Below are 24,788 nucleotides of genomic sequence, written 5' to 3'. Positions count from 1 at the left end.
TCTGCCCAAGTAATCAGATGCGCAAGTGCATCTCATCACTGGCACCCAGAAAAGGATGCACCCTAATCACAAAGTTCCTTTGATTGTGTGCATCAGAGATGCACACATTCAGATTCCCCTTTTCTTCTCCCCTTGCACATTTCCACAAATATGGGGTACTTCTGTACATTTTAATGTGCATCTTGAATCCTGAAACCGGAAGCACATTAAAATGTGCAGAAAAACTATTTCTATGTGCCTCTATGGAACAGGCACAGGGGAAGCACCTTTCGTTACTGGATCAATTCTGACCCGTTCATACATGTTTGCATGTTTCTTGAGTGTGGAAAAGCAGCAGCATGAACCACTGCTCTCCCACTTGCATTACTATCACTCTTATAGGGACAGAAATACTTTGTTCTTTTTTCCACATTTCACAATGTCAGGCTCCAGAAGAGTCCATATATACTCCAGGGAGCACTATACATTCCCCTGACAATAATGTATGTAATGGAGCTGGCCGGTGAATCATTTGTGCTGCAGCACAGCCCCTTGGACATGTGCAGACCACCTTTATGAATAAGGTGACCTGTGCATTTCTCAAAGTAATGCAAATGCAAATATGCATCCTCTGTACATTGTTTATGTGTATTGCTTTTAGTGGATTTGGCACAAAGTGTTTGTTTAAAATAGATGGTTCCTATAGTAAAGAAACAGTCAGGTGACAGGCATACACTTTATACGCTGTTTGCTCTGAATTGCTGCTGGCAGAAAAAAGATCTGACATCTTCAACCCAATGTTTAAAGCAACATGTTGTCAGAATGAAATTGTGAAATTGTGATGAGCTCATCCAAATCTGTCACACAAATCTACTAAAGATTCAGCCGAACCCAAATCATCTGAATACAGTGAAAATTCGGGTGAGTCAGGGTTCGCCCAATGTATTCGCCCAGGCTTCTTTGCAATGTACCAATTCTAGAGCTTCGTTTGATATAATATTGTGAGGTCTGGGTGAAATGAATTGCATATGCTGGTAGTGTCATTGGAATGAATGAATTTGAGATGTAGAAGATAACTTTATTCGAACCTGACATCACAGACCAGGACATCTACCTTGTCACAAACTGTTACCAGCTAATGTAGGGGGGAGGGCGCTTAGTCAATAATAAGTTCTTTTATGTCTGTACTGAGCAATGGGAGGTCTCTAGAGCCTGGAAAACCAAAGTAAGTGTGTTTCTAAAGGGCCCCAGAAACCTGTGCCTCCTAGTCTCATCTACATACGAGGTGGCGTGCCGAGTGTAGGGAATGCATACGAATGAAATCATTCACTTTGGTTGCCAAATAAGGATTTTATAATTGATGTCTTCCACTTTGAAAGAGATTTATTTTTGACTGGGAGCCAGTGGGGAGATCTCCTGCACTCGGGGATATGTTCTATTTTCTTTAGGCCAGAGATGAGCCTAATTGCAGTGTTTTGAGATAACTGTAGTTTGCATAGCAGATAAGCAAATGTTCTGCAATTGCCCAATCAGGAGCAGATTAAGGTGCCAATTGCAACAGCTCTGTTACTTTTAGGAATACAATACATCGGATGTTTATGTCTATTTAGCTGAAAGCAGACCTTCACCACTACCCGAGAGGACATGTATGAATCAAAATTAAGCCAAATGTTGATGTTTTCTTTCTTTATCTTTTGTGGGTGCAAGACTGAGGGAAGAGTTCTGGTTATATAGCTCCTCTTAGAGTAGGCTTAAGACCTTCAGGCCTACTCATAGTAATCAGCTATGATTCCCCAGTGTGGAACTGCAGCTGGCTATGACTCATCCAATCTCTAACTGCGCCCCGCCAATTATTCCGACTCCCAAATTGGTCCCATCTTCCGTCCAAGCTCAGCTGCACCTGAATGTCATCAGCACAGGCAATGAAATCATCCCAGGCTTAATGAGGAGATAATGTGATTGACATTAAACAAAACCTGAAAGAGTGGTGAACCCGGGGCCGGGGGAAGGGGATAAAGGGGATTCGGGGGCGGGGGTGTGGGCAACACAACCAATTCAGGTCCAGTAGGTACAGAAATTGCCCAAGGAGACCGCCTCCTATCCCGTAGAAATGGCGTAAGCTGATCCAAAGCCGCAGAGTGTGTGCCTGCAACCTCTCCCGGGTGGGTAATCAAAACATCAACTTCTGCCATGTCAAAGTACGCACAGAGATCCAGCAGAATAAGGATGGAGGCATGGCTCCTACGGGGAGCAGAAAGTAAGTCATCTCACACCTCATCAAGAGTGGACTCTGTCCCATAGCAAGATCTGAGTCAAGACTTGATGGACACTAAGTCTGAATGGCTATCCAGCTGACCTTGCACCAGACTATACAGATGGGCCTGCAACTGCGAGCCAACTCTGCCCTCCAACAGCTCTGCCAAAGATGTCAGGATGATAATAGGCTTGTAGCTTCTGGGCATGGCTGAATCCTAAAAGTGTTTGAAGAATTGCTGCCTATACAAAACTGTCTCCAAACACCACAATGCTTTCACGACAAGAAAATATGCCAATACCACACAAGGATGTCCATCAATTGCACAGCATATTCTCCATCTTGTCACAAGGAATGCTACCTACCAGCTCAAAGAGTATTCAGTGCCACTGGCTGTATTTTGGCCTACAAAGCCAACCTAAGCCTACTGTGGCACCTCTACCACCAGCACTCACACGCAGCTCGCGGAAACTTACTACAGCAAACCTCTTGCCATGGCTAGACTAGCCTCGTCTTAAACCTCCTTTCTCCAATGACTCTGTCACTCTAGCGGTCCTATACGCTTCCACCTTATCCACAGCAATCCACACAATCGCCCCGTTACTCCCTTGTAAAGCCAAACCACCCAGACACTCTAATTCTTGATTTACACCAGAGTTACTGGAACTACGGAACCAGAAACGCCAGGCAAAACTACTGTGGCAAACATGTCCTTCTGACAAGTTAAAAGGTGATTTCACCAAAATCGCCAAGCTCTATAAATTAGCAATTATATCAGCCAAATCCAAATCCTGCAACACTACAATCTCGAATCCCAGTACTAACACTAGAGATCTTGACCATCTTCAAAGAACTTGAGACCCATGCCAACGGCCCTACCTTCACCGAAGATGAACCTTGGTGCATTAGCATCCAAATAGCAATGCTCAATCAAATTAACCTGCTTAACACTAAACTCCTGACCAATCAAGTCAACCTCCTCACATTACACCTCACCTCAGCCCGCACCTCCCCACTGACCTCGCTCATCACCTATCCCTCCAATTTCACTTCAAAGACATCACAATACCAGAAATCCTAGCCATCATAAAAAGCCTAAAACCTTCCAGATGCAAAGGAGATGTATGCCCTGCCTCTTTAATCAAAGACTGCTCAGATTCTCTAGCCCCACTCATCACTTCATTTATGAACGCCTCCTTCTCTACAATCACAGTGCCTGCCAGTCTCAAAGAAGCTTGGGTACTCCCCCTTCTAAGAAAAGCTTCCTTAGACCCTACTATTGCCCCAATTACAGGCCCATCACCACAGTCCCCTTCCTGCTAACAAAACCTAGAACGGGCAGCCTATCTGCAAGTGCAGAATTACCTAGAAACTAACAACATCCTCGGCATGAAGCAGTCCGGTTTGCGCCCAGGGCACGGCATGGAAACAGCCCTACTGAACCTAAAAACACAGATGGCTAAGATTAGGGACAAGGGCAAGCCTGCACTCCTCCTCCTCCTAGATTTGTCTGCAGCATTCGACATGGTGAATCATAAAATCCTATTCCACCACCTCACTACAGCTGCCAGCTTCTCCCCAATGGCTACCACTTGGATCACCTACTTTCTTAAAGGAAGAGTCATGAGTGTATTTGCAGAAAACATCAGTGCTTCTCCTTCCCCTGTCCCTTGAGGTGTACCTCAAGGCTCTTGCATATCCCTGACTCTCTACAACATTTTCACAATGTCCCTTTTTGACATCCCGGACTGCCTCCGCATAGCCTACACCAGCTATGCTGATGACACACAGCTTCTACTCTCACTCACAGGCAATTATAAGGACGATATACACCCTCAAGAACACCTACTCTACGCTTCAGGCTTGGATGGCAACTAACTACCTGTGCCTTAATGTTCACAAAACTGAAATCCTCCTAGTTAGACCCCAAGCAGAATTGAAAAAACCTAGCAGTCAATGCACAGCCTTCAACACGATAATATCCTGATCCCTCTCTAATTATCGGTAAAAACCGTAGGGATGTACCTCAGCGCCACACTTTCCATGTCTCGCCAAGTGAATGCTATCGCATCTGCAGCAGCTTATGCCACCTAAGTTCTAAAAGCCTCACAACCGTTCCTCTCCAATCACAGTTGCCTAACGATCGCCCAAACAATTATAGGTTCAAGGTTTGATTAATGCAGCACCCTCTTCACTGGCACTTTTTCCAAAAACCTGCAGAAACGCCAAGTGATACAAAATAATGCCCTGCGCGCAGCATTGAACATTCACAAAAAAGAACATATCGCAGGCACCAAAACAGCTGCTCACTGGCAGGCCATCCGTGACCGCATCATGTTCAAGACCCTTTCCATCACCCACAAGTGCCTTTCCAACACTGCCCCCCCTACCTTGCACAAACTATCGCTAAAGCTCAATCCACTAGACCATCTAGGACCATCTACTACCTAAAATCAGAAGAGCAAACGCTGGAGGCTCACGTTTCCCCTACATCGCAGCCAAACACTGGAATGCCCTCCCACACTCGCTCAGAGCTGAACAATCATACTGGGTTTCCCGCACAGCTCTAAAGACCCAGCTCTTCGGAGAGACTGCCCTGCCTACCTTCTTCCACTTCATCCCTGTATTTGTACCGTCTACACCTGTATAAATGACCTATGCTGTGTGTATAAACGTATTCTTGTAACCAGCGCCTCGATGCCCTCGGGTTGTTTGTGCGCTTTATAAATTAAAGAAATTAATAAATGCCCCATGTACCCCACCTACTGTCCCGTATACCAGGGTCCCACTACCTTTCTGGCAGGTTTGCAGAGATGGTATTTGTTCAAAGCACAGTCCCAAAGTACTCCCTCCTTCTCTATGCACACATGCATACATACACACATACATACATACCTACATATGGCGCATTTCCATGACTTATAGCAGTGGCACATGCTCAGCTCGGCCATGTAAGTTCCAGCCCCAAGATCATACACGAAAACCCTCACAAGCAAACTGAATCTCATAGATACTAACCGGGAGGTCATTTCTAATGACAAACATTCAGACTTCAACTTGCTATAATCACGGTAAGGGTCAATGCCAGAGGCGTTGCAAGGGGGTGTCTGAGGGGGCTGCAGCCCTGGGTCTTTTGGTTGTAGCCCCGGATAGAAGCTCAGGTGCTACAACCAAAAGGCTACAGCTAGCCCCGAGTCCCGCCAGTCCTGACGTTACCTTAGCCCCTGATCTTTTCCAGACCTAGCAACACCCCTGGTCAATGTAGCAGTCCCATGACTATTTGCACATCCTTAGCAATAGATTGGATACTGTATAATGAAGCCAATTCTATGGGTGACTTAGTGTTTACTGAATCAGAAATAAGGGTTATTTTATTTGCAAGGGCAGTTAGAGAAAACAGGAGACAATAGAACACTCCTTTCTAATGTGTGCTTTGATAGAGAAGTATTGCGCCCAAAAGAGCGTGCCTTTATATTTTTTTAAGACAGCATTCGACAGAGTGAATTGAAGTAAACTGTTGCTAGTTTTAGAAGAATTATCTATACGTCGCTGCAGGAAAGACCCTAAATATCAGGCCAGGTTAGATATGGCCAGAGTGTGCGAATGTACTGATGCTTTTGAGTTTGAGATGGGAGTGAGGTAAGGTTCTGTTTCATCTCCTTTGTTGTTTTCTTTATACAGTCGTTGTTTGCCTGAAATGATACATCTTGAATGTGCTGCGTCTTCCAAATTGGGCAATAAGACACTTGGAGTTCTTTGAAGATGCCCAAGATGCAGTCTGGACTTCTGCATCCCCTGTGGGGAATGGATTTGAAGGAAACTACAATGTTTAGATACATTTTGTGATCAGTGGTCGATGGGCGTTAATCTGTACAAAACAGTGGCAATGGCGTGTAACAAAAGACCTAAGGAGAGCGTTGTATTCAGTTTTAAAGGTCACGTTTCCACTACATGGGAGTCAGATTAGCATCTAAGGGCTTCTGGGATAATCAAAGTGACCGTAATGGATGTGCTTTGAGGCAGAGAGATGGTGCTGAGCTAGCATGTTCCAGAAAATGGGGGAGAGAGTGATATTGGGAACACTCGAAATATATAAGACCCCTTTATGGGGCTGAGATTTGGGGTAATGCCACGCTCTGAAATATATGAATTGCGTGAAAAGAGCCTTTTTAAAAAGACTGCTGTGTTCACCAGGATGTGTTCTGACAATTCCAATTTTTCTGGAGACTGGGCTCTTACCCGTTCACTGTGAATTGTGCTTGAGAGCTCTACTCTTTTGGTTCTGTATTAACATGGGGGATGAGCTAACTTTGCATATAAATGATTTTTGGGAGCTCAGCAGACAAATCGAAGGGCGCCAATGCAAATGGTAATTGTATATAAAGTCTTTTTTAAATGATTTAGGTCTTTCTCACCTATGGGAGGAAGACTGTATAAACTTAAAAAGGCTTACAATGACAAGAAGATAGATATATAAGGAATGGTCTTCGTGTCATTTTATGTGAAGGGCAATATTAAGCCAAATGGCCATTGAATATTGTGCCTGAAGGTTAATTGGGGCTGTGAACAGTATTTAGAATGGATGTCATGCCCCAGGAGGAGTGCTTTATATGTACCCGTCCGGCAGAACCTTTCACCCCTAGCTGGTCTTGTTGTCAAGGGGGATAAAACTAAACCTGGAAACTTTACCTTTTGCAAAAATGTAAGCGAATCTATATATAATTTGTTTGTTGCCCTTCATACATTGAATGTATGATGACATTGTTGGCACTATTAATGACTTCTAATAGGCTTGCGAATTCTAAAGCTGATATTGTGCTTTTCTGAGTCTCCAGTGAACTGCCGATGGTTTTGAGATTTGCTAGATTTTAAATATTATAAGGAGAAAACAAGAGATTTTAATGGGAATTTAGCACTGCAATCTTGAAGGTGTTCTTAAAAAAATTGTATCAAAATGTTTTTAATATGAAATGTATCTTTTTTGTAAGCTGTGTATGCTTTGATGGATTCATATATTTTATCTGAAGAAAGTAAATACATTCTAAAAACAAACAGCAGCCTCCCCTAGGTCAACCTTTAGGCCTTTTACCTGCCTTTTTAAGAATTACATTGTAACCATCAAGAAAAATGTCATTGCTTCACTGCATCTCCTGTAGGCCCATACAATCATGTTCCCCCAAGAACCCGAGACAGCTTAAAAGCTGTATATCCACATGGATAACTTGAGATCAACTTTAGGTTCATGCAGCCCTGATCAGGAGTGTTGATTGGGTGCTGAATGTACAATCGAAGGCAACCAGAACGAATCCTTCACATTGTCTTTCGATGCAGAGTGGTAAGAAGTATGACAATTTCATCGACCTTTCCCCGTGCAAAGGTTGCACAGGCAAACTGTGCACTCTGTCTGGAATCTTTATTGGGCAAACAAAAATGTTTAACCACAGAAGTACAATGTGAAACTATACTAGCCAATTTCTGCCCAGGTACAGAAGACACAAAGGGTCTGATTCACAAAGCGATTTTCAATGGAACTTTCCCATTGAAAAATGCTCTGTGAATCAGCCTTAAAGCCCCACATATAACTGTGATATCATAACCCAGCAATCAAATTGAATCTACTTCAGTTAAGATCATTTTTATAACAGCCGGGTATTTGACCAATTAACTGTTCATAATAGCTAGTTGACTATAGTAGAAATGTTTGTTATCTGAGAAGGTACCATTCCATTTGTGCAGATTACACATATTAGCTTTGTCCGCTTGAAGTCTGTTTCCCTATTTATGAGAAAACACTGCCAAACATGCCATCATTTATGTTCCATGGATGTTTTTATATTTGATCAATAAAGTTGATGGGTTCACTCTGAAAATTCAACCCTGGTAGATATTACTACAGGTCGGAGATCATAAATTCTATATATAGGTTCTACCGACCACATTAGCATATATTACGGGTATTTCAGGGTTACTTGTAATGTATAGATCTTTGCCAATGAAGAGATGAAGAGATCAACAGTGTGAATGGCTTATTCAAGTGTGGGAGAGGGGCATTCCCGAGTCACATGTGATATGGTTGTCCAAGGAGTGGAGGAAACAGTTAGTCCCCCCTTTTTCCTGCATAAATGGCAACACCAAAGCCCCGCTGTCTAGGTTTTTTTTAAAGATTGAGAAATAAAGCAGGTTGTTGCTGGTTGATTGACTGGTTAATCTGGCCAGGTAGGGGATACATGGTAAAGACAGTGCAGAGATCTTGGTATCACCACCTTGTCCACAGTCCTTACGAAATGATGTATGACTGTAAAGATGAGGGCAAGGACTTTGGAGTAATGAAGGTTACTGGTAAGTAATCAGGGCTTTTCCCTCCTTTGACCTGCAATGCCTTTTCAGTAAAGCAGCACATTGTCACCCCAGACACTCATCCTTGAGAGCACATGTGTTAAAATATTAATCACTGTACACTTGACATCCTGCGGTAAAATTAGCTTTCTGATAACTGCGTGTACATCTCTCTGAATGTTCTCATATTCTACAGAATCTAGCCAATTTATCAACCAGTCTAAGATATGTGCCACCCTTGTGTGAATGCCGTAATAATATGATTCCAAGATTGTGAACTGAAAAGGAGGGCTCATCCCCAATTATCAGTATTAATAACAATGTATGCATGGGTACCCTTTCCTAATATTACGCATGAAGGCCACATAGAATACCCTAGCATGGATTTCTCAGCTGCTAAGCTAACAGAGAGAAAGATTCTCTGTGAAGGGTCGCTAAAGAGTAAACAGTGAAATTGTTCATCCTTCTGCCGTTTGGCTGTTGCCTGTCATGGTAGCCCTCCAAGGTCTTCCTTTGCCCTACACATTTGACAGATGCAAATTAGCGGAGGCGCAAAATCTGACACAGCGAGCCACACACTCTTACTCAACTCTTCTCTGGAGGGACCACCTACAGAGGTCGAGAAGGTTGTTTACTGTCTTTCTAAAGGAAAGGCTATCACATGGAATTCACAAGAGAGCTAAACGTGAAGGCAGTTTTTTTTCACCCCCGCCACATGTAACAGACAAGACTGTTAAAGCCATTTCCCAAAAGGGCAACATTTGGAAAAATGCGACCTAAACTGTGAGTGCAAAAGTCTCCATTAATGTCTTGGTGACATTTCCTGGATGCAGAAGTGTATGTGTATAAGGGGTTATCGTCTTGTATTGCGATATGTGCACTTTGATGGCTCTTCGCTGGATAAAGTAAAATAATGATAAAGGATTCAATAGTTTGCCTTAACTTTAAACACATTTCTAAAATGTGTATCGAAATCTCCAGGTACATGTGTTTAATTGCAGTGCTTTTTGACGCAAGCATTCATCCCTTGATGTGCTGCGCTTCCATATCAATGTGTCAGTTGCGCCCCTTGCCTGACCCATCCATGGCAGCCATTGCTAAGGTGGCATCAATGTTTCAAGGAAGGGTTTGACTAGTACTTACGTATGATCATTATGACCCACACCATTGAATAATCTCATCAGATTGAAGTTAACCAATAGAATTCTTTCACTTTACGCTGCTTGATACGGACAATCTGTTTCATTCTGCCTCTTTGTGATCAATTTATATTTGAACAAGACTCATTTTTATGATCTTTTGGAATTTGGAATTCATAAAATACTGATCAAAATGCAAATGAGCGATCTTGTTCCTGATGAAATACATAGAGAAAATATAGAACCTTCATCGATATATCTGAATATGTATTGCCAATGGATTCCATTGAATTGAGCATCCTCACACGTATTAGGGAATGCCTGAGCGTCAGGCCGAGTGCTTGGCCAAGGGTGATAGCAGCCTTAAGGGGTCCTCCAGGAACTGCTCTTATGCAGGGACACTACTCGCAACCCTTGTTCTCTCCATTCATTTCTGCCCACCCCATCTCCCTCACCTTCAGAGGAGGGCACCACCACAACCCACAATCAACAAAGCCCTGTCCGGTACCCTCCCTGACTCTGCCTCCTTCCCTGACACCCTCAAACCACCCCCACAACCCTCTTCCACATCACAACTCAGACCCCTCTCTCCCTCATTACCTCTTGTGTTGCACGGCAGTACTTCTGCTCCTGCCATATTACAGGCATGCACAATTTCCTGACAAGCCGCGGTGCATGAAAAGTGGCCTGTCGGGAAATTGTTCTCTGCAAAAATGTGCATTCCCAGGTCAAGTATTGGATACATGGCACCCCCTCTAAATAAAATGATTGCTGTATGTTTAATCATTCCCCTGGTGCTATGTCCAGCAGTAGGGTGTGGAAGCTATTGTACTAGGGACAGTTGACAGTTGAGGATCCACCGTGGAGACCTTGACCCCCTTCTGGACCCCTTATGGAGAGAGAGAGAGAGAGAGAGAGAGAGAGAGAGAGAGAGAGAGAGAGAGAGAGAGAGAGAGAGAGAGAGAGAGAAAGAGAGAAAGAGAGAGAGAGAGAGAGAAGAGAGAGGGAGAGAGAGAGAGAGAGAGAGAGAGAGAGACTTCGAGGCGATTACTTGAACAAGTACAGGAATGTGACCCTTTTAAGAGGAGCTTTTACTGAGAACAGCTCCTGCCTTGGTTGGTGTGGCTCTTGTCTCTCCTCACCCCTCCCTTTCTACCACCTACCCCATTTTATCACTTGGCGCTCTGGAGTATCCTTTGGTTGCATGAAACATGATATGACACACCAAATAAATATTGCATCACTGCAATGCCAAGCAGAACCTCTCCTCCTGCTGCATGAGTTTTATATAAATATCTCTACACAGCCACTTTCTCAAGGGTTCAGAGCCCTCAGAGAGCTTCGACCCCTGACATTTTTTCATGAACTCAGCGCTAAAAGCTTTAATATAAAGAGACAGCTATCTCAGGGGCTTGTACCTCCGTTTGGTTGGGGAGCAGAGGGGTGATCTGCTTCCAAAAAAGCTTGCTTTCAAGGATTGCCCCAAACACAGCGTCACATTGTGGATGGATGGGCATGAAGTGGGGTGCTCTACATCCCAGGCTCTTTGTCATGTCACAGAAAGTGTTTAGGCAAGTAGGAGCAGCAGGGCTAGAAATGCCCATACCGTTGAGTGTCCACAATGCAAGAAATATATAAGCTGGATCTGTCCTAATACCTGACCCATATGCCATTTTAACCTATCAAAGGTGCAGTCAAAATCATCACGTGAACTGTCTTTGTGCCCTGGAACTGATTATACAAGATTGCTGCGGACAAAATCTTGCAGCGGTCCTGGCATACTGCTGACACTCAAGGTATGGCTGCCTAGGTTACCGCCAGGTGCAAGGCAGCTCCCTGGGCCTCATTACAACCCTGGCGTTAAGGGTTTAATGGCACCGTAAAGGTGTCGGCGCCGTTAAACCCTTAACGCCTGATTACGAGGTCCCTTTGCGGGACCCGACCTTAACGGCTGGTTTTTCCAGCCATTAAAGTAGGGACCCGCAAAGGGACTTTGGTGCTAATAACGGTACTGCAATTTCCGTTATTAGCGCCTTCCTCATTCCCATTGAGCCCTATGGGGCAAAAATGGGAATGGGGAAGGGCCATGGCGGCATGGGGAATTACCACCCCACCAACCTCGGAATGGGGTGGTAATCCCCCATTCCACCATGGCGGACACCGGCATGGACCATGGTGCTGATAGCACCATGGTCCTCCGCCTGGGTCGTAATGAGGTCCCCTGTCTCTCTCTCTCTCTCTCTCTCTCTCTCTCTCTCTCTCTCGTTACTTTCTCAGGCATTGCACGAGGCTGTAGATGTGGTGGCTCTCCTGCCATCTGAGCCCTGGTTTTCCAACCTATTGAAGGCTGCATGGCTCAAGCTGAGACATGCCGAGTGCAAATGGCGCAAGGCCTATGACCCTATCCTTAAGGGACAGTATAAAATCTGCTCAGCAGCATATGCACTAGCCATTAAAGCGGCCAAACCTCTGTATTTAACCAAGAAGATTGAATCTTCTTTGTGTCAACCGAAGGCTCTTTTCTCTGCAGTTAAATCCCTATCTTCATCTGCCAAAGTTACTCCTAATATCATTACTACTCAGGAATTGTGCGACGCCCTCTCGCAATATTTTGTTGCCAAGATCCAGACCATTCGCAGTAATATATCCACTCTGTTGAAAACTCATCCTATTAGTGGGAACAGTTCTCCTGAATCTGTGCACCCTGTTGATCCTATGAGATGGTCGTCTTTTCCAAGGTTCTCAGAAGAGACTGTGTTGGCTGCCATTCAAAAGATTAAGTCATGCTCCCCGTCAGACACAGTCCCTTTGATTATCATGAAAAGGATCTTCCCTGATTTTCTCACGGATATCACAGCCGCTATTAATGATTCTTTCCAGTGTGGACTGGTGCTGGCGGAGCTTAAAGTTGCAAGATGTATTCCTCTCCTGAAAAAGCCATCACTGGACCCCTCTGTTCTGTCTAATTTTAGCCCTATTTTACTCCTCCCCTTTCTTATGAAGCTTCTTGAGTACCTGGTGTTACCTCTACTCTCTACTTTCTTGAGTCTTCACACCTTTTGGATCCCGCTCAGTCTGGTTTCAGGCCTGGCAGGGGTACAGAGAGTGTTTTGGTTTCCGTCCAGGACGATATGACTTGGCTGGTGGACTCAGGTGGGGTGGGTGCCCCGATTTTATTAGATCTGTCAGCAGCATTTGACACTGACGACCACCCCATTCTGTTGTCCCGTCTTTCCCAGATGGGTATACCTGGCCAAGTGCTGGCCTGGTTCACTTCGTTCCTGGCGGACTGCACCCAGACCCTTGCCATGTCCCCTTTTCTTTCTGCCCCTTGTCATCTCAGTTGTGGGGTGCCACAGGGCTCCCCCTTGTCTCTGATTCTATTTAATATTTACATCTGGGCACTTGTGTGTCTCATCCGCTCCTTCAGCGTCAGGTGCTATTCCTATACCCACGACACCCAGATCCTGATCTGTTTAGATCTTGATCAGGCTGAGGTGTTGTTGTGCATATGGAGGTGCCTGTCGGCAGTGGGGGACTGGATGAAACACAATTGGCTAAAATGCATCCATGTCTATGAACAATCAAGTAGCAGCTGTTTGTCAGTCTGGTCACTTTCATTTGAATGTGTTAAAGAAAGTGCTTCCTATGATTCCTGCCTCCCTTCGTCCGCCGATGGTAGCAGCTATGGTGCTATCCCAGCTGGACTATTGTCATTCTCTTTACTTAGCGCAGCCTAAGGGGCTGATCCGGCGGCCGCAGCATCTACAAAATCTAGCAGCTCGCGTTGCAACTAGCACGCCCTATGAGGCCCATATTTCACTGGTGCTCCATTCCCTTCATTGGCTCCCAGTTGCCCAGCACATTAGGTCCAAAGCGCTATGCATCATGCATCGGGCACTGTACAACCAGGTGGCGGAATTTCGCAGAGCAAAGTTTACTCCATATTGTCCCACGCGTTGTCTGCGTTCTGCCTCGGCTGATCGGCTCTGCGTACCTTCCTTCTGGCGTGTGGGGATTGGAGGCCGAGCATTTTCCATAGCAGCAGCTCTGCTTTGTAATGAGCTGCCGCTAGCTATAAATAAATTATCCAATCACTTGGCCTTTAGGAAGGCCGTTAAGACCTATTTGTTCTAAGCTGTCTTGGTTATGCTATGTTCCTCGCCCTCTAGCGCCAAGATATCCTAGGGTGACCGCACGCTGTAGAAGTTTCAGGCTCTCAGGGTTTTATGGGACGTTTCTGTTGCACGACCCATACGATATCCTAAGCCTCTGTAATGTGGACAAACCCATTTTAAGAGTCAAGCACGTTTTGTAGCATGGCGGCTCCAGCTAGAGTCTGTGGCATCATCTGTAGCCACGGTGCTGAAAATGTCCAAGTTGCTGACACCCCTCCATTTACAATTCAGTCCGTGCCATATCGCAACGTCTGCCGTGGCGGCTCCCTGTTGCACGACTCAAAACTGTTATCAGTGGAAGAAATGCATGCATTTGTTGCCACATTTTTACATCAACACAGTGCCAGAAATGGGCGAAATTAACTCTCGAACCTGTTGGGGGTGGTTGGAGTGATGTAGGTGTGGCAGAGGGCAGAGCCCGGACCCAGATGGAGCAGCACTAGATCTTCTAAAGGAACTGAATCAAGTGCAGCTGGTGGGAGTCGCTTGTAGGAGGGACTAAGTCTTGGCAATTTGTATAAAAGCAAAGAACATTTTGGGACCATAAGAATACACAGAATTGCATATTGAAAATATGTCTGTGATTGTGATTCAAGCATGGAACCCTTCTGAGCAAGTAATGCAAACTGGGCTGTGTGCTCATTTTATTTGTCGCAACACTCCCCCCAATAGTAAACTGTCTACAAACCACAAGTGATATTTACTCATTTGGAGAGTGCTTGCCTACGGGTGTGAGGCTTGGGCTGTTCCATTTTACTAGAGGATGTCTTATTTCCCCGAATGCTTCAGAGTTTGTCATCACTTGGGCTGCGAGTCTCCTGAAGCAAGCTTCAAGGCTAAGGGCATGCACACAGGAGAACTTGCTTGGGTAGTTTATGGGTGACAGATTTTGGAGACTTAGGCCCGAGGAGTTCGGGCTGGAATGTAACTCTGACAAGAAACATTTTGCCACAACACAGCTCCATCTTGCTCTGGTCCAAATCTTCCCCTACATCAACACATTTCAAAATCACTGAAGCACATGCGGTTCTCCCTAGAGCACAGAAAGGAGAATTTGATGTCAGAAACGGTCCACGGGTCCCATTCAGTCTGCCCATTCCCCTGACAGTGCTTTGCTCAGAGCCCCCGTTTCTATGCCTCTATTAGTGTGTGTTTTTTCCCCACATTTTCTTACGGGATGTTGTTTCAAGTAGGCCCTAAACTTCAGATGAAATCATATGCTTCAATGTTACCCCTGATCCTGCCCCTTCAGTCTCAGATTTTGATCTCTGGTTTCACTGGTTGTCTTCTGTAGATGAACGCACTTCTCTTGTCTCTTGTACTCTCTTAATTCGTTTTTAGGTCTATGTCCTAACCGACTCTTGTTTCAGTAGATACATGTTGTAGTTATTGAGCGTTTCTTTGTTATCTTTCTTCTTCAGGGTAATTGTTGATTGTGACCCTAGACCACAAGGATCACTTCACACAGTGTGGGGAAAGCAACAACAACACAGCATTGGGGATGAAAGTACAGGACTCTGAGGAGAGATGCAACATGTACACATGTGGTTTCATTTCCACTGAACACATTTCAGAATTAACATATGGGTTTGGGAAATTAGAGCAGGAGGTTGCACATGGCAAGAGGTTGGCTAGGTTGTGGGAAGGGTTTTAGGCCCGTCTTGATTTACTGTAGTGTGTTTGACATATCTGAGATCCAGACATAACTGTGGGCCTAAATTAAAAAGGCACATTGACAACTTCTGACTTTCTGAATTTTAAGATGGGTTTTAATGTGGATCACTCTGTGGTTTGGTCAGGTTTCTTAATGTGAGGCTCTTGTTGATGACGCAGTGAATCAGCACAAGGCGGCCATCTTGAAGGGGGAGTCAGTGGTCTTTCTGATGTGGCACATGTTGCTGTGGCTGCACACAGGTTCGACCGCTACACGGAAGACAGATTTGAGGCTTCTCGGTATAAACCAGTTAGGCGAGTGAGTAGGGTGTTTCTTCTGTCATCACGAGGAAAGGAAAGAGAGTAGGCTGGAGCTCTAAACTTGGAGTTTGAACATGCAAAGGAAGTAGTGTGGGAACCAGGCTGTGTGGTATTTCTACTTGATGTGCTCCAAAGTGAGCTTGGAGTCTAAAAGGCTTTTGTTAAATCAGTCAGGGAAGGGCAGAACCCAACAAGGGGTGCACTTGAGAGCTGGACTCGAACTTGCTTCTTCAAAGAATCAGTTTTGATGTGGTTGGGATTTAGGTAGGCAGCATAGACACATGCCGGGATGGCAGGAAGGCTGAATTTCAAACAAGTGGATGTCTTTGGGGCACAACACCTTGGGGGTGGTTGAGCGTGATCAGGGCATTGGTATATATATCAATTTCCTTGTTTAAGAGGCTGCATTAAGAGGCTAAAAATTACTAGTAAAACAATGGAGCTTTGGGGGATTCCAATGCTAATTAAAAGAAGAGGGGATCTGTACGTTTTGATGTATCATTATCAATCAGTCTCGCATGAGGCAAAGAGTTCATCTGTCAGGGTCCAAGGTGAAAAGGGAAGTTCCCCTTTTCGTCTGTGCTTGCGATTGAGAACGGAAGCCATGCACTTGCTGAGTTATCTTTTGCACTTAAGAGTGCTGGTGTGGAGTGAGTTCTCTCAGCCCAGGATGCAGCAGCCATTGGTGTGACTTATTAGCCTGGGGTGAGACAGTGTTTTTTGGCTCTTACATTTGGGCATGCTTTCACTTCCAGGACTCAGCAGAAGCAAGCTGCACGGCTGCACAACTATGTTTACCTATTGGCCCGCACACAAGTTCAGGGGCCAGAGATAAGTAATGAATGTTTGCTCACAGGTGACAACGTGATAACATTGATATGTGAAGTGAAGTGCTTTATATGTGCACTTTGTTATTTTCTGATTTTCCTAAAGACACAGCATGAAATCTGTATGTGGATTCTACTGTTAGAAATCCTACAGGAGAACATATTTTGGGAGTATAAATCCAGTGTAAGGACATAGAGTTTGACCTTGTGATTATGTTATGTGATTTAATGTTATGAGAGAGTGATGTGGATGTCAGGAATTTCAGGATTGTCTTGTGTGTGTAAGTAGGCCGGAGTTCGGTATACAGTTTATGTTTCATGATACCCTTTATAACATGAGAAGTTAGAGACGGTGTGTGCTGTATTGTAGAGTGTCAGATAATTATTTCCTTCAGTTCCCCCTACCTATCCAATGTGTCTTCCCTAATCCTCTTTCTGGTTTCCCACCTACCCTGGCTGCCTCAAGGTGTCCTGTTTACTCGAATAGGCATGTTGTGCCAACCAAGTTGGGAGGGTCGTGTATATGCAGTTTCTGTGGTTGAGTGGAGAGTGTGGATCGCACCTATGACAGAATCGCAAGCCCACAGTTTATCAACCACCCAGGCAACATGGACATGACAGCCTCCACCTTGGCAGATATGATGAAAGTACTACAGGATTCTCAGAGAGAACTAGGCTATGGTATGGCTGAGATGTCAGCATTACGTACCAAGGTACAAATACTGACTGCACAAGGTACCCCTTTGCAGACAGGAGGTTCAGAGGCGAGTGCTGGGGGGAGTACTATGCCTGCTTTTGTGGTAGCACCATCAGCCCAAGTGCCTCTAGCGGCACCAGAATGGTTTTCAGGTGATGCACGCAAATATCAAATGTTTATGACATAATGTCAGCTACACTTTCTATGTAAGCCTTCCACATTCAATACCACACAGGCAAGAAACACATTTGTCATCTCTTATTTGGTGATTGGTTGCGGCCGCGTGGCCGGTACCTCTAGTCAATAAAGATGATTTGCTGCTGTATGATTGGGGTAAGTTTACGGATTCATTCAGTCAGTTGTTTTACAGACGGATGGTCTCGTTAGCTTCAAATAAAAGAGTTGCTGTCTTTAAATCAAGGTACTAAGGATTTGATAACGTATGTAACTCAGTTCATTAGGTTGGTCACAGATGCTGATTGGCCAGTGAAAAAAGACAAGTGTTGTTTTATCAGGATTTACGGGATGAATTTAAAGATGCAGTGTCTCAGGTAGAACCCCAGCCTCAGAACTGTACAGATCGCATTGACTTAGTTCTCCGATTGGATTATCGTTGTACGGAAAGAAAAGGGGAAAGGCGTAAGGAACCCACTCCTTTCATTCAGTTAGAAAAGACAAGAGACAACCTAGGTAGCAAAGGCGAGCATATGCAGATAGGAAGTATTTGAAGGTCATTAAATCCCGAAGAAAAAGAGAAATGGCAGAGGAACAAGTTGTGTTTATACTGTGGTCTTTCATGACCATTTGTAAGAGATTGACCCAACACTCCTAAAGGAGGTGTTCAGTTTAGGAAAAAATGAGTATAAAAAGAACATCGGGCAGAAGAAAAAGGATCTGGGGGAATTGTTCAGGCTCCCACGTACACCCCTGTCCTATTGCCTTGTGCAGAGCCCCACATATCTATATTGGTCGCCCCTCTGTTTGACGATATGGTGGTTAAGGCATCAGCCATGATCGATTCTGGGGCTAACCGTAATTTCATTGATGTAGACTAATCACAAAGTCTTGAACTACCTTAACTGCCAAAAAAGAACACTGAACCTGTACGCTCTGTAGATCGGTCTTTATTAACTTCAGGATCAATAACTACGCAGACCAAGATTGTGTGCATGAGTTGTTTTCCGAATCATGAAGCACACATAGCATTTGATTTAATTGTGGCAATGCAGTTCAAGGTAATCTTGGGTATGCCTTGGTTGGTGGAACATAATCCCACTATAGATTGTCAAACGCGGACAGTATCTTTCTTGGCCAAACAGTGTGAGAAGCATGTTGATGACTCAGAAAAAACAGTAGAACAACTATTGGCAGGAACATGTAGTCAGAGGGTGTGTGTGATCACCACCGATGTGCCATCCGTTTTTCAGGAGTATAATGATGTTTTTGATTTAAAAAGACAGAACAGATACCACCCCATAGAATATGATTGCACCACAGCCTTAGAACCTGCAGCTAAATTACTTTGCAGCAGGATATACGCCCTTACTGAAGCAGAAAACAAGCATGTAAAGGAATATTTGCACCATATTTTGATGATAGGTTTCATCAGTACATCACAGTCACCCATTTCATCGCCTTTGTTCTTCATCCAAAAAAAGGAAGGCACATTGAGGGCATGTATTGACTATTGTGCAACAATAAAGATACCATCAAGAACAGATACTCATTACCATTGATATCCTGTTTGTTGGATCAAATATGCACTGCCCAGGTGTACACAAAATTGGATCTGAGGGGAGCATACCATTTGGTGTGAGTGAAAGAGGGTGATGAGTGGAAGACCGTTGTTCGTACTAAATTCGGTCTTATCGAATACTTGGTGATGGATTTGGGCTTCTAGTTTTTCATGCAAGAGGTGTTGCAGGAATACTTGGATATGTTTGTGATTGTCTATATCTTCGCCATATTGATCTACTCAGATACATTAGAAACACACCACAGGAACACATCAGAGCGGTGTTACAAAAATTTAGAGAACATTAGTTAGATGTCAAACAAGTGAAATGTGCATTTCAGTCGCCTACGGTTTTCCTTTTTGGGTTATATTCTGAATAAAGAGGGGGTGGTGATGGATCTGATAAATGTGAGAGCAGCAGTAGATTGGCCGATACCTAAAAAGGTGAAAGATGTGCAGTCTTTCTTGGGGTTTGCTCATTTTTACTGGCGTTTTAGCCATTATTTTTCGGATACAGTGACACCCATCACTAGGTTGTTAAGTAAGGGAGTTAAATTTGTGTGGGATGAATTGACTGATCAGGAGTTTAGGAATTTGAAGCATGCTTTTTCCACAGCACCACTATTGTAACACCCAAACACTACAAGCACCTTCAAGTTAAGACCGATGCATCCAGTGATGCTATTGATGAAGAAGGTGTTTTCCATCCGGTAGCCTATCGCTCTCGCAGGCTCACATCTAGTGAATGCAATCATGCCATCGCTGACAAAGAAATGTTGGCTATTAAAGAAGCTCTGGCAGAATGGAGGCAATATTTAATGGGATCCCACCATACTATCACCATTATCACCGATCATGAGAACTTGAAATACCTCAAAACAGCCAAAACATAAAATGCTCATCAGCTACATTGGTCTAATTTTTTTGTGGGATTTGACTATGTAATAACTTATCATACCCGGTACTTGTAATGGGGAAGGTGATGCTCTGTCATGATATTATGAGGAATCTGTCACTGAGTTATATTCTATAGTACCCCTGCAAAGAATCATGGGAGCTTTTTCTGCAGACATACTACAAGTTGTAAGAACTAGCATGACACAGGTGGAGAATGAGGGGTGGTCAGAAGGAGTATTCTAGACATATACAGGAAGGCCTACCCTATCGAGGCACTGAAATATACATTTCTACATCAGAGGTACAAAGGCAATAATCAAGAGCAATCATGACGGGCCATCGGTGGAACACCCTGGGGAACAAAATACATTGCTAGCAATACAAACAAGATTTTGTTGTCCTCAGTTAACGCTTACGGTCTGTCAATAGGTGCATGAATGCAAAATATGTGCTCATAATAAAGCCACACATCACAAACCTGTGGGGCTGTTAAATCCCTTGCCTACTCCTGAGGCACAGTGGGAGGACATGTCTATGGATTTGTTACAGTGTTGGTTGTGGTGGCCAAAATGTCTAATTTTGTGCCTAGCAAGGATGTTCCTAGTGCAGGACAATTGGCAGTTTTGTTTGTAAAGATGATCATGAGAATACATGGCATCCCAAAATCTGTATTGATGGATAGGGGGTCGCGGGTTCACGTCCAGGTCCTGGAAAGCCTTTTATAAACAATTGGGGATGGCTATTATATTGTCCACCAGCTATCATCCACAAACAGATGGGCAAATAGAAAAGGTTAATCAAACCATGGAGCAATATTTACGTTGCTTCATTGCCCAACAAGAAAGTAATTGGTTTGTTATGTTGTGGATGGCGGAATTGTGTTAGAAGAATGCTAATCGGAGATCAATATAGATGTCTCCATTCTATTGCATGTATGGTAGACACCCATGTATCTTACTGGAAAAAAACACTAGTTATAGCCACTCTTCCGCCAGTACAAGAAAGAAGTACTGAAATCCATTTGGGTTGGCAGAAGACTCATCAGATCCTCGAGAAAGCTGAAGAGTATAAGAGATATGCAGACACGAAAAGAAAAGACCCACCTGAATAAAAGGTGGGAGACAAGGCATGGTTATCAACCAAAAGCTTGAATCTGAAGAGGTCCCGCAAATTGCTACCTCGCCATATAGGCCCCTTTCTTGTAATGGAGGTGTTGAAGACGAATGTGATAAAACTAAAGTTAAGTGAAGGAATGCAAATGAATCCAGTGTTTCATGTGGAGGTGTTGAAACTGGCCTCCAATGAAGTACCAACTCAAGTGCCACCCCAATGTGAACCAGAGGATGAAGAATATGACATGAAACAAATATTGGACTTTCAATGATGAAAAAGAGCATTGTGGTATTACGTGGACTGGCTTGGATATGCACCGGAACGAAGATCATGGGAATCTTCCAGGGATATATGTGCACCGTTGAAATTGAAACAGTATCAAAGATGTAAGCCTGAATAACCGGGAACCCTGAGTGGGATAGGAGGTACTGTCAGGGCTCACCATGGCCCAACAGGCCAAGCGCTGGACCAAGGAGAGCATTAGCCAGCACGCACGCAGGCACAGTGTGAAAATGGAAGTTCCCCTTTGTGCTGGTGCTTGCGATTGAGAAAGGAAGCCTCTCAAGAAGGATCTGGCATGCGCTGCCACGTGCTTGATGGGTTATCTTCAGCACTTAAGAGTGCTGGTGTCGAGCGAGTTTGCTCAGCCCGGGATGTGGCTGTATTGGTGTGAAGAAACATCTATTAACACGGGGTGCTGCAGTGTTTTTTGGCCTTTACTTTTGGGTGTGCTTTAACTTCCAGGACTCCGCAGAAGCAAGCTGCACAGCTGCACAACTGTGGGCCTCATTATGGGTCCGGCGGTAACCCTGCTGGTTCAACTGGCGGGTTGCTGCCGGACCTGTAATATTTTACTGGCGGTTAACTTCCCGGTGCCACCGGCTCATTACGAATCTGGCAGCGCGGGAAGTCAGGCGCCGCAAATTGTAAATCCCCGTTCCCATAGAGGCCTATGGCATTCTATGGGAGTTCGGACATGGAAGTACCGGCACCATTAGCAACGTGGCCGGTGCTTCCCTAAACAGTCTGTCGTGGCTGCAGTGCCTGGCAGGGTCAGACCTCTCAGGCACAGTGTGCACGGTAGGCAGACTCAGAGTTTGCCGATCCCGAAACAAGGGTGGCGGTGAGTTTACCGGCACCCTTGTTTTCGGACCGGCAAACTTGTAATGAAGCCCATATATCATATATCTGCCTCTGGGCTCACACACGAGTTCAGGGGCCAGACATAGGTAATGAATGTTTTCTCACAAGTGGCAGTGTTGTAACACAAATATGTGAAGGGGAATCCTTTGAATGTGCACTTTATTTTCTAATTTTCTTATAGCTCGGGCATGGACTCTGTATGGGGACTGTGAGAAATCCTACAGGGGAAAGGGTCATTTGTTTTGGGAATATAAATCTGGTGCAAGGAATTAGAGTTTGACTGTGTGATTATATAATGTGATTTCATGTTATGAGAGAGGAGAAGTGGATGTCAGGAATTTCACGATTGTCTTGTGTGTATAAATTAGAGACAGTGTGTGCTGTATTGCAGAGTGTCAGTTCCCCCTACCATTCCAATGTGTCTTCACTAATTCAACTTCTGGTTCCCTGCCTACCCTGTGCCTATCCACAACCTATTCCTAACCTTCTTCTCCCCATTGGCTGCCTCGAGGTGTCCTGTATACTCGAATAGGCATCTCGTATCATCTAAGGTTGGAGCGTTGTGTACATGCGGCTTCTGTGGCTGCGTTGAGAGCATGGATCGCACCTACGACATCATAGGACATAAGCCCATTTGCCATGAGCGGGTATTGAGGAGATCCTGGTGGTCAATGAAAATGGCAGCTGCAGATTGTAAACTAGGAATAGCAGGCAGTGATCATAATGCTGGCATTCATAGTCACTGTATAAGTGCTGACGTCGGGTGGGAATCCGGTCGCTAGGTTTGGGGGAGACAGCCCAGGTCGATGTGGGTTTCGGAACCGAATTGCCAGTACTCTCTAAAAATCTTTCACAGGCAGGCGTTTGCCTAATGCATACCAACTTGAGAGATTGTCTGGGTCAGGGTGCATTTTTCCAGTAGGGGAATCATTTGTCTTGCATTGTGTAAGGTGAAGAATGTGATCATCAGTAGTGTTGTGTTAACAACCTTGAGGTGTATCAGGGAGAGAGATGTTCTGATGGTAGTTGCCCCAGCTACAGAATGGCACATTTAAACATTATCTTAAAATATATCAGGCTACAATTGCTAATTGAGTATTAGTGTTTGGAGAATGGTGGGTCTGTTGTCTGGATCAATTAATGTATGCGTGTTTTGATGGGTTAGGTTGATGCTTGGTTGAGCTTATCATTGCATGCTGTTGATTTATGGGTGGAACGTTGAGTAGAATGAGGTTTCATGGAATGGCAAGCTGCTTTGAAGAGTATCTTGCATTTACTGTCTGCTTAAGTGATCCTATACGGCAAAAAATAGATCCTGGCTAGGAAAAGGTCCTCCTTGCACTTTCTCCTGGTGGTTTTTAGTAAATTGAGAATGGTGGGAGAGTGGGTGCTGTCCAACTTTCCATCTTTCCAGCAGATGTTTGTTTTGCAAATCTTGTGTTTTGAGGAGTACTATGACAGTGAGGGGTTTAGGTGTGATTAGGTTATCTTTGGCTGTAGGAATGTGATCTGTGGACTGTTGCTGGGATATGCTTAGGATTTCATCAGGTTTATCAGAATTCTGGGTCATAGGCACTGGCAACATAAGGATGACAGCCTCTATTTGGCTGATGGGCACATTCCTGGGCGATCTCAAGGTTATTTTATTTTGTTTTTGTTGACTTGTGTTAGAGGGTGTATCAACATTTGGAAAACTATGGTGGGTGGAGATTGAAAGGTCAAATGTGTTGTTATCCTTGGCGTGAATGAAGCAGCAACATGTGGTGTGATTTCTAGGGAGGGTTGCGAGCTAGCGAAGCTTCGTTTGGGTTGTTGATGGAGTGGTTGCATAGCGGATTGTCCCTCAGTGACATGTTCTTGGCTCTGGTGATGATGATGGATGCAAAGTGTTGATGCGTTGAGGTCGATCAAAAGGAATTTAATGCGACTGAGTGTATGGGTGAGCGTGTGAGGCGATTGGAGAGTACTTTGAACAAGAATGTGGGAGCAGATGGGAATGTCATGTAGGACAACGTGTTTTTCCTTGCAGGACTTGCAGTTTAAACAAGGCACCACTTTTTAAGACATTCTCCGATCTGTCTTCTATGTCTATCTTTAACTCTTCAGGGAACAAAATGCAGTCGCAAACAGTGAAATGATCAACATAAGAGAAGCTGATGTACTGAAAGTGATGTGCCCATGAAGTTTTCACCAACATTAGAAATTAGCGGCCCATGCTGATCACACTCCAATGACATGAGAATATAAATTGCAAAGAAAAGCAGACGTATGTTTGAACTTGACACATGTATGGTATGCAAGAGGTTGTGTCAAGAAATCACATGGTATTTTAGCACTTTTTCCAAGACAGGCCCTCTCTGATACACAACCCAATATGACAACATTGTATAAATTGTCTTCCATTTTAACTGTCTAAAACATCGCCAGACCAACTGATAGAGACATTAACAATGTTTGCAGACGTGTGTATAGCATACAGGCACATATCACAGTTACTGAAGCGGAAATCACGATAA

General features: G+C 44.4%; 1 protein-coding gene across 5 annotated transcripts in view; it reads right to left on the bottom strand.

The window, feature by feature from the left end:
* DCLK1 (doublecortin like kinase 1) overlaps positions 1 to 24,788 on the bottom strand; it is a 1,453,755-nt gene that overhangs the window by 7,883 nt on the left and 1,421,084 nt on the right. The window lies entirely within an intron of this gene.

Source organism: Ambystoma mexicanum, chromosome 7q (genome assembly GCF_040938575.1).
Source record: "Ambystoma mexicanum isolate Mex_15411 chromosome 7q, UKY_AmexF1_1, whole genome shotgun sequence".
Lineage (NCBI taxonomy): Eukaryota > Metazoa > Chordata > Amphibia > Caudata > Ambystomatidae > Ambystoma > Ambystoma mexicanum.
Note: the sequence above shows the minus strand (reverse complement) of the source record. Positions and strands in the feature narration are given on the sequence as shown.